The sequence below is a fragment of the Pongo abelii genome, chromosome 1 (genome assembly GCF_028885655.2).
Source record: "Pongo abelii isolate AG06213 chromosome 1, NHGRI_mPonAbe1-v2.0_pri, whole genome shotgun sequence".
NCBI lineage: Eukaryota > Metazoa > Chordata > Mammalia > Primates > Hominidae > Pongo > Pongo abelii.
The window spans coordinates 2,024,223-2,033,462 of record NC_071985.2 but is presented as its reverse complement, the minus strand read 5'-3'; positions in this window follow the sequence as shown (position 1 = coordinate 2,033,462).

Sequence of the window (9,240 nt, the reverse complement as noted above, 5' to 3'; positions counted from 1 at the left end):
CATTGTGGGGAGAGGACTTGGCCAGAAAAAAGTTGCACCCCCCCCCCTCCCCAACTGAAACCCTTTCACTTTCCAAATTGGAGTAAAACTGAAAAGACCTAGGGAGTTACCCAAGGGTTACAACATGAATAAATAGCTCAGAATATTCAAGCCATTTGATGGTGTCATGGGTGAGTGTGTCTCACTTCAAACAAAATAAAACACTACTGTTATTCTGAGATTCTAAGTTAGGATTTATGTAAAAATATATAATAATTTTTTTGATATACGACACACATACAAAAAACTACAAAGCATTCACGTAAATCTCTGTGAGTTATTACAAAGTGAATACAGTTGTGTAACCAAGAAATAGAACCAGCATCACTCATGTCCCAAGAACTACTATCTCCCTCCCTTATCTACCACCCCAGTGGTAACTAAGATCTTTTTTCTTTTCTTTTTTTCTTTTTTTTTTTTTTTTTTTTTTTTTTTGGGAAGAAGTCTCCCTCTTGTCCCCCAGGCTGGAGTGCAATGGTGCGATCTTGGCTCATTGCAACGTCCGCCTCCCGGGCTCAAGCGATTCTCCTGCCTCAGCCTCCCGAGTAACTGGGATTGTAGGCACGCACCACCACGCCCGGCTAATTTTTGTATTTTTAGTAGAGATGGGGTTTCACCATGTTGGCCAAGCTGGTCTTGAACTCCTGACCTCAGGTGATCCGCCCACCTCGGCCTCCCAAAGTGCTGGGATTACAGTCGTGAGCCAACGCGCCCGGCCGATTTTCTTTCTTTTTTTGAGACAGGGTCTAACCCTGTAACCCAGGCTGAAGGGCAATGGTGCCATCATAGCTCACTGCAGCTTCAAGTTCCTATGCTCTAGCTATCCTCACACCTCAGCCACCCGAGAGTAGTTGGGACTACAGGCACACAACCACCACACCCGGCTAATTTAAAGATCTTAAGAGCTAACATTGTACGTCACTTTTGTCTTTTTATACAGCGTTTTATTACAGAAAATTTTAGCCATACATAAAACAAACGAAATAGTATAATAGACCTGTCACCGTGATTCAAGAACTACTCATCTTGTGCCATTTTTGTTTCATCTATACTTCAACCCATTCTACGCCCCCTGCTGTATTTTTTTAATTCTGTTTTTCTTTTGCATGAGGTCAGACGTACACACATTGAAAGGCACAAATCTTAAATGTACAGTTTTTAAAAATAAAATATACCCATATAGGCTTCACCTCTTTTTTTTTAAATTCTTTTTTCTTTTTTCTTTTTTTTTTGAGACGGAGTCTCGCTCTGTCGCCCAGGCTGGAGTGCAGTGGCACGATCTCGGCTCACTGCAAGCTCCGCCTCCCGGGTTCACGCCATTCTCCTGCCTCAGTCTTCCTAGTAGCTGGGACTACAGGCGCCCGCCACAACGCCCGGCTAATTTTTTGGATATTTAGTAGAGACGGGGGTTTCACCGTGTTAGCCAGGATGGTCTCGATCTCTTGACCTCGTGATCCACCCGCCTCGGCCTCCCAAAGCGCTGGAATTACAGGGCGTGAGCCACCACGCCTGACTCACCTCTTTTAAGAATAATATTTTCATCATTCTAAGAAAATTTCCTCATATTTCTTCCCAGGCAGTTTTTTTCTACTTTCAGAGGCTATGTTGATTTATTTTCACTCTAGGTTCATTTTTGCCTGCAACCATACAATATGCATTTTATTCCACTTTGTCTCATATATCCAGCTTGTGAGATGCAGTCAGGGTGTGTGCTTCAGTGGCTTGTGTCTTTGTATTGCTGGGTGGTATTCTGTTGTACGAATATCCGCTCTACAATTTGCTGAACCATTTTTCTGTTGATGGACATTTGGGTTGTTTCCTATTTTGGGTTTTTATGAACAAAAGATCTATAAATAATCTTGTACAAACACTTGTTATATTTAATGTAATTCCTTTTTAGCGTTTGAGTGACATGTGTATTTTTAGTGGGATGATTGGTGATGTTGAGTGCCTTTTTATATACCTGTTGGCCATTTGTATGTCTTCTTTGGGAAAAATAATCTTTTTCATATTTTTGAATGGGTTGTTACTATTTTCTTTTTTGAGATGGAATCTCACTCTGTCACCCAGGCTGGAGTGCAGTGGCGTGATCTCAGCTCACTGCAACCTCCACCTCCTGAGTTAAGGCGATTCTCCTGCTTCAGCCTCCCGAGTAGATGGGACTACAGGTGCCCGCCACCATGCCCAGATAATTTTTTGTATTTTTAGTAGAGACGGGGTTTCACCGTGTTAGCCAGGATGGTCTCGATCTCCTGACCTCGTGATTGGCCCGCCTCGGCCTCCCAAAGTGCTGGGATTACAGGCGTGAGCCACTGCGCCCGGCCAGGTTGTTGCTATTATCATCTTCTTCATTATTGGTTTGCTTTGAATTTCATGAGTTTCTGCCCCTAAGCCTCTCAAAGTGCTGGGATTACAGGCGAGAGCCACCGCACCTGGCCATATGCCACATTTTCTTTATGCATTTGTTCATCAAAGAACACTTGGGTTGCTTCCACCTTTCCGCTTTCATGAATACTCCTGCAATAAACATGGGTGTGCAGATATGTTTTTCAGGTCCTGCTTTGCATAATTTGCAAAATGATGTTTGACTTATAACTGTTTTTTTAAAAATTTGATTTAAAACACTCCTCAGCAAATGCAAAAGAATGGAAATCATAACAAACAGTCCCTCAGACCACAGTGCAATCAAATTAGAAATCAGGATTAAGAAACTCACTCAAAACCGCCCAACTACATGGAAATTTAACAACCTGCTCCTGAATCACTACTGGGTAAATAACAAAATTAAGGCAGAAATAAATAAGTTCTTTGAAACCAATGAGAACAAAGATACAATGCACCAGAATCTCTGGGACACAGCCAAAGTACTGTTTAGAGGAAAATTTATAGCACTAAATGCCCACAGAAGAAAGCACGAAAGATCTAAAATTGAGACACCCTAACATCACAATTAAAAGAACTAGAGAAGCAAGAGCAAACAAATTCAAAAGCTAGCAGAAGACAAGAAATAACTAAGATCAGAGCAGAACTGAAGGAGATAGAGACACAAAAAAACCCTTCAAAAAATCAATGAATCAAGGAGCTGGTTTTTTGAAAAGATTAACAAACAGATAGACCTAACTAGCCAGACTAATAAAGAAGTAAAGAGAGAAGAATCAATAGACACAATAAAAAATGATAAAGGGGATATCACCACTGATCCCATAGAAATACACAGTACCATCAGAGAATACTATAAACACCTCTTCGCAAATAAACTAGAAAATCTAGAAGAAATGGATAAATTCCTGGACACATACACTCTCCCAAGACTAAACTAGGAAGAAGTCGAATCCCTGAACAGACCAATAACAAGTTCTGAAATTGTGGCAGTAATTAATAGCCTACCAACCATAAAAAGCCCAGGACCAGACAAATTCACAGCCGAATTCCACCAGAGGTACAAAGAGGAGCTGGTACCATTCCTTCTAAAACTATTCCAAACAATAGAAAAAGAGGGACTCCTCCCTAACTCATTTTATGAGGCCAGCATCATCCTGATACCAAAACCTGGCAGAGACACAACAAAAAAAGAAAATTTCAGGCCAATATCCCTGATGAACATCGATGTGAATATCCTCAATAAAATACTGGCAAACTGAATCCAGCAGCACATCAAAAAGCTTATCCACCACGATCAAGTTGGCTTCATCCCTGGGATGCAAGGCTGGTTCAACATACTCAAATCAATAAACGTAATCCATCACATAAACAGAACCAATGACAAAAACCACATGATTATCTCAATAGATGGAGAAACGGCCTTCGATAAAATTCAACAGCCCTTCATGCTAAAAACTCTCAATAAACTAGGTATCAATGGAACATATCTCAAAATAATAAGAGCTACTTATGACAAACCCACAGCCAATATCATACAGAATGGGCAAAAGCTGGAAGCATTCCCTTTGAAAACTGGTACAAGATGACGATGCGCTCTCTGGCCACTCCTATTCAACATAGTGTTGGAAGTTCTGACCAGGGCAATCAGGCAAGAGAAAGAAATAAAGGTATTTAAATAGGAAGAGAGGAAGTCAAATTGTCTCTGTTTGCAGATGACATGATTCTATATTTAGAAAACCCCAGGCCAGGTGCCGTGGCTCAGGCCTGTAATCTCAGCACTTTGGGAGGCTGAGGCGGGTGGATCACGAGGTCAGGAGATCGAGACCATCCTGGCTAACACAGTGAAACCCCCGTCTCTACTAAAAATACAAAAAATTAGCCAGGCATGGTGGCGGGCGCCTGTAGTCCCAGCTACTCAGGAGGCTGAGGCAGGAGAATGGCGTGAACCCAGGAAGCGGAGCTTGCAGTAAGCTGAGATCGTGCCACTGCACTCCAGCCTGGGCGACAGAGCAAGACTCCGTCTCAAAAAAAAAAAAAAAAAAAAAAAAAACCATCGTCTCAGCCCCAAAACTCCTTAGGCTGATTAAGCAACTTCAGCAAAGTCTCAGGATACAAAATCAATGTGCAAAAATCACAAGCATTCATATACACCAATAATAGACAAGCAGATAGCCAAATCATGAGTGAACTCCCATTCACAATTGCTACAAAGAGAATGAAATAACTAGGAATACAATTTACAATGGACATGAAGGACCTCTTCAAGGAGAACTACAAACCACTGCTCAAGGACATTAGAGAGGACAAAATCAAATGGAAAAACATTTCATGCTCATAGATAAGAAGAATCCATATCGTGAAAATGGCCATGCTGCCCAATGTAATTTATAGATTCAATGCTATCCCCATCAAGCTACCATTGACTTTCTTCACAGAACTAGAAAAAACTACTTTAAATTTCTTATGGAACCAAAAAAAAGCCCGCATTGCCAAGACAACCCTAAGCAAAAATAACAAAGCTGGAGGCATCACGCTACCTGACTTCAAACTAAAATTTAATTTAATTCAATTTAAGCTCTGGATACATACGCAGGTCGTGTAGGTTTGTTCCATAGGTAAATGTGTGCCATGGTGGTTTGCTGCACCTATCACCCCATCACCTAGGTATGAAGCCCCGCATGCATTAGCTATTTATCCTGATGTTCTCCCTCTCCCCACCCCCTGACAGGCCCCAGTGCATGTTTGTCCCCTCCCTGTGTCCATGTGTTCTCATTGTATGACAGTGTATTAAGTCACATGTTAGTGGTATTCCTTCTTCTGTATTAAAGTATGAGACAGGGACACTCTGAGTTTCAGAAGTGAATAGTTTTACCAATTACTCATTAAAGAGAAAAGTCTGGGCCGGGCGCGGTGGCTCACGCCTGTAATCCCAGCACTTTGGGAGGCCGAGGCGGGCAGATCACCTGAAGTCGGGAGTTCAAGACCAGCCTGACCAACATGGAGAAACCCTGTCTCTACTAAAAATACAAAATTAGCTGGGCATGGTGGCGCATGCCTGTAATCACAGCTACTCAGGAGGCTGAGGTAGGAGAATTGCTTGAGCCCAGTAGGCAGAGGTTGCAGTGAGCCAAGATCACGCCATTGCACTCCAGCCTGGGCAACAAGAATGAAATTCCGTCCCCGCTCCCAAAAAGACAAAAAAAAAAAAAAAAAAAAAAAAAAAGAGAGAGAGAGAAAAGTCTGCTTAGTCCATTAATATTCTGATATGTCTTCATAGTAGCAATAGTTAGAACTCCTGAATATTGATTGGTATGGTAGCAAGAAAGAAATCTTCACAGATAAGAAGAGATAAAAGTGCAGATGGGTCAGGCATGGTGGCCTCACACCTGTAATCTCGACACTTTGGGAGGCCTAAGCAGGAGGAATGTTTGAGCCTAGGAGTTCAAGACCAGCCTGGGCAACATAGTGAGATCTCATCTCTACAAAAAATTTAAAAATCAGCCAGGCATGCTGGCATGTGCCTGTGGTCCCTGCTACTCAGGAGGCTGAGGTGAAAAGATTTCTTGAGCCCAGGAGGTCAAGGCTGCAGTGAGCCGTGAACACACCACTGCACTCCAGCCTCGGTGATGGGGCAAGAACCTTTCTCAAAAAGTGCAGATAACTCCTCTCTGGTGGGAAATAAGTTTATTTTAAATTTAATTTTCTAAACACTTAGCCTCAGTTTAAAAAATAAAGGAAGCATTTTGTTTTGTTTTGTTTTTTGTTTTTTGACATGGAGTTTTGTTCCTGTTGCCCAAGCTAGAATGCAATGGCATGCTCTCGGCTCACTGCAACCTCCGCCTCCTGGGTTCAAGCGATTCTCCTACTTCAGCCTCCGGAGTCGCTGGGATTACAGGCCCCTGCCACCATGCCTGGCTAATTTTTTTCTATTTTTAGTAGAGACAGGCTGGTCTTGAACTCCTGACCTCAGGTGATCCACCTGCCTCAGCCTCCCAAAGTGCTGGGATTACAGGTGTGAGACACTGCGCCCTGCCAGAGGCATGTTTTTTACATAGATCACGGTATCCAAAGAACATGAATGCTTCTTGAGTGTAATCTGTATTTTGGCCATTGGGAAAACAGTGGATTTTGAAATGCTTTTTTTCAGTCTGTTCGTAAACTTAATTTGTTTTAATAAAGGAAACAGAATGGTTTTTATCGTGTTAACACTGTTGTATATTGACTGACGTGTTATCTTACGAAAAATGTTAGCATATTCCACCTTGCTGAAGGTCCTAGGTAGCAGATGGTAATACTGTACTACTGGGTAATACATGCCAATCATCTCTAGCAATCCTTATTCCCAGTGGCATTACACTCCAGATAGTGTGGAGAATATTGATCCCGTATGTTATATTTTTATTATTTACTTGTGTGACTACTGAGATATTACGATGGTTATAATAAACATTTTAGGGCCAAGAGCAGTGACTCATGCCTGTAATTCCAGCACTTTGGGAGGCCAAGGCAGGTGGATCATGAGGTCAGGAGTTTGAGAACAGCCTGGCCAACATGGTGAAACCCTGTCTCTAAAATACGAAAATTAGCTGGGGGCAGTGGTGCGCACCTGTAGTCCCAGCTACTCGGGAGGCTGAGGCAGGAGAATTGCTTGAACCTGGGAAGCAGGTTGCAGTGAGCCGATATCGAGCCACTGCACTCCAGTGTGGGTGACAGAGTGAGACTCTGTCTCAAAAAAAAAAAAAATTTATAGGAGTTTATAAATAATAAACTGTACCTTTATAGGAGTTTATAAATAATAAACTGTACCTTTATAGCAGTTTATAAATAATAAACTGTACCTTTATAGGAGTTTATAAATAATAAACTGTACCTTTATAGGAGTTTATAAATAATAAACTGTACCTTTATAGGAGTTTATAAATAATAAACTGTACCTTTCTTAATCTTGAATTTTACCATCATGTTTTTTCACAAGCCACACTTCTAGGCCCACAAAACACATGCATATTTTGGGTTTTGATTTACATTGACAAATATACAATTATATCAATCCAAAGATAAATTTTAGGAGTATGAGAACTATGGAGTGTGTGTGTGAGAGAGGCGGGAGAGAGAGGGAAAGATAGAGTGCCTGTGTTTATAAGAAAAGGAAAATATTAGAACCAAACAGATAATTTCAGAAAAAAAAAGAGTTGAAGGTATGCTAACAAACTAGAAACCTCACAGATTCTGTAAAGCACACCTTTTTTTCTTTTTTCTTTTTTTTTTTTGAGACAGTGTCTTGCTCTGTTGCCCAGGCTGGAGTGCAGTGACTCGATCTTGGCTAAGCGCAACCTCCGCCTCCCAGGTTCAAGCGATCCTCCTGCGTTAGCCGCCCGAGTAGCTGGGGTTATAGGCGCCCACCATCACGCCCAGCTAATTTTTGTATTTTTAATAGAGACGGGGTTTCCTTATGTTGGCCAGGTTGGTCTTGAACTGCTGACCTCAAGTGATCTGCCATCTCCGCCTCCCAAAGTTCTGGGATTAAAGGTGTGAGCTACTGAGCCCAGCTAGCAAACCTATTTTCTCCACACTGAATTCATTTCTCAGAATATCATGGCTCCCGGTCCAGAATCTCTTCCTTCAAATACTATTTTTTTTTCTGCTTTTTACTCATGCAAGAAGTATGACATGATTTACTTATTCCTGCACTTATGAAATATCGTGTATATGATACGCGTATGAATTTTAAGAATGTTTTTTCATGAAATTTAATGGTGTTGAGAAATTTATCCAAAGATGCGAATAATTCCACAGTGAGTGTTACATTTTATTTAATACATTCCATTTTTTTCTTCTCAATTGAAGAACTCTATTTAAGCCAATTCTAAAAAGTTATTGTTCCTTTCCTTTTCCTTTCAAAATAGCTTTATTGAGGTATAACTGACACACAGTAAACTACACAGTTAAAGTATGTAATTTGATAAGATTTGACATGTGTGTACACCCAGGAAACCATCGCCACAGTCACGCTGATAAATATCATCCCCTGAAAGTTTCCTGTGATCCCTTCTTCCCAGAAACCCCCCCTAAACTCTTCCCCCTACCCCCTGTTGTCCCTGATCTGCTTTCTGTATTTATGGATATTTTGCATTTTCTTTTTTTTTTTTTTTTTTGAGACGGAGTCTCACTCTGTCGCCCAGGCTGGAGTGCAGTGGCGCGATCTCGGCTCACTGCAACCTCCGCCTCCCGGGTTCACGCCATTCTCCTGCCTCAGCCTCCTGAGTAGCTGGGACTACAGGCAACTGCCAGCACGCCCGACTGATTTTTTGTATTTTTAGTAGCGACGGGGTTTCACCGTGTTAGCCAGGATGGTCTCGATCTCATGACCTCGTGATCCACTCGCCTCAGTCTCCCAAAGTGCTGGCATGACAGGCGTGAGCCACCACAACCGGCAGCTTATCACGTTTTTTCACAGTGAGAGCCTCCCAGCGCCACTGCTTCTAGTCAGCCGTCTTGGCCCCGCCCCCCAGAATTTTTCAGGCAGAAGTGGGAACAATGGCGTCTACGTTCTTTACATGGTGGACCAGAAACTGAAGGTCTCTGATTTTATGTTCGGAGGTTTCACTGCTGACACGTTTGGTGCCTAATATCTTATTTTCGCCCTTATGACTCACTTCTAGAAAAGGCAGTAAGAAAGCCCAGGTGCTCCCTTATTTGGTGCCAGCATGAAAATCGAACTGCAGGATCTCCTGCCGGGGCTCATGTAAACACAAACTTTCACCAAGGCCCCAAACAATAAACCTCTAAAAATTAAAATATAGGCCTTTTTTTTTTAAC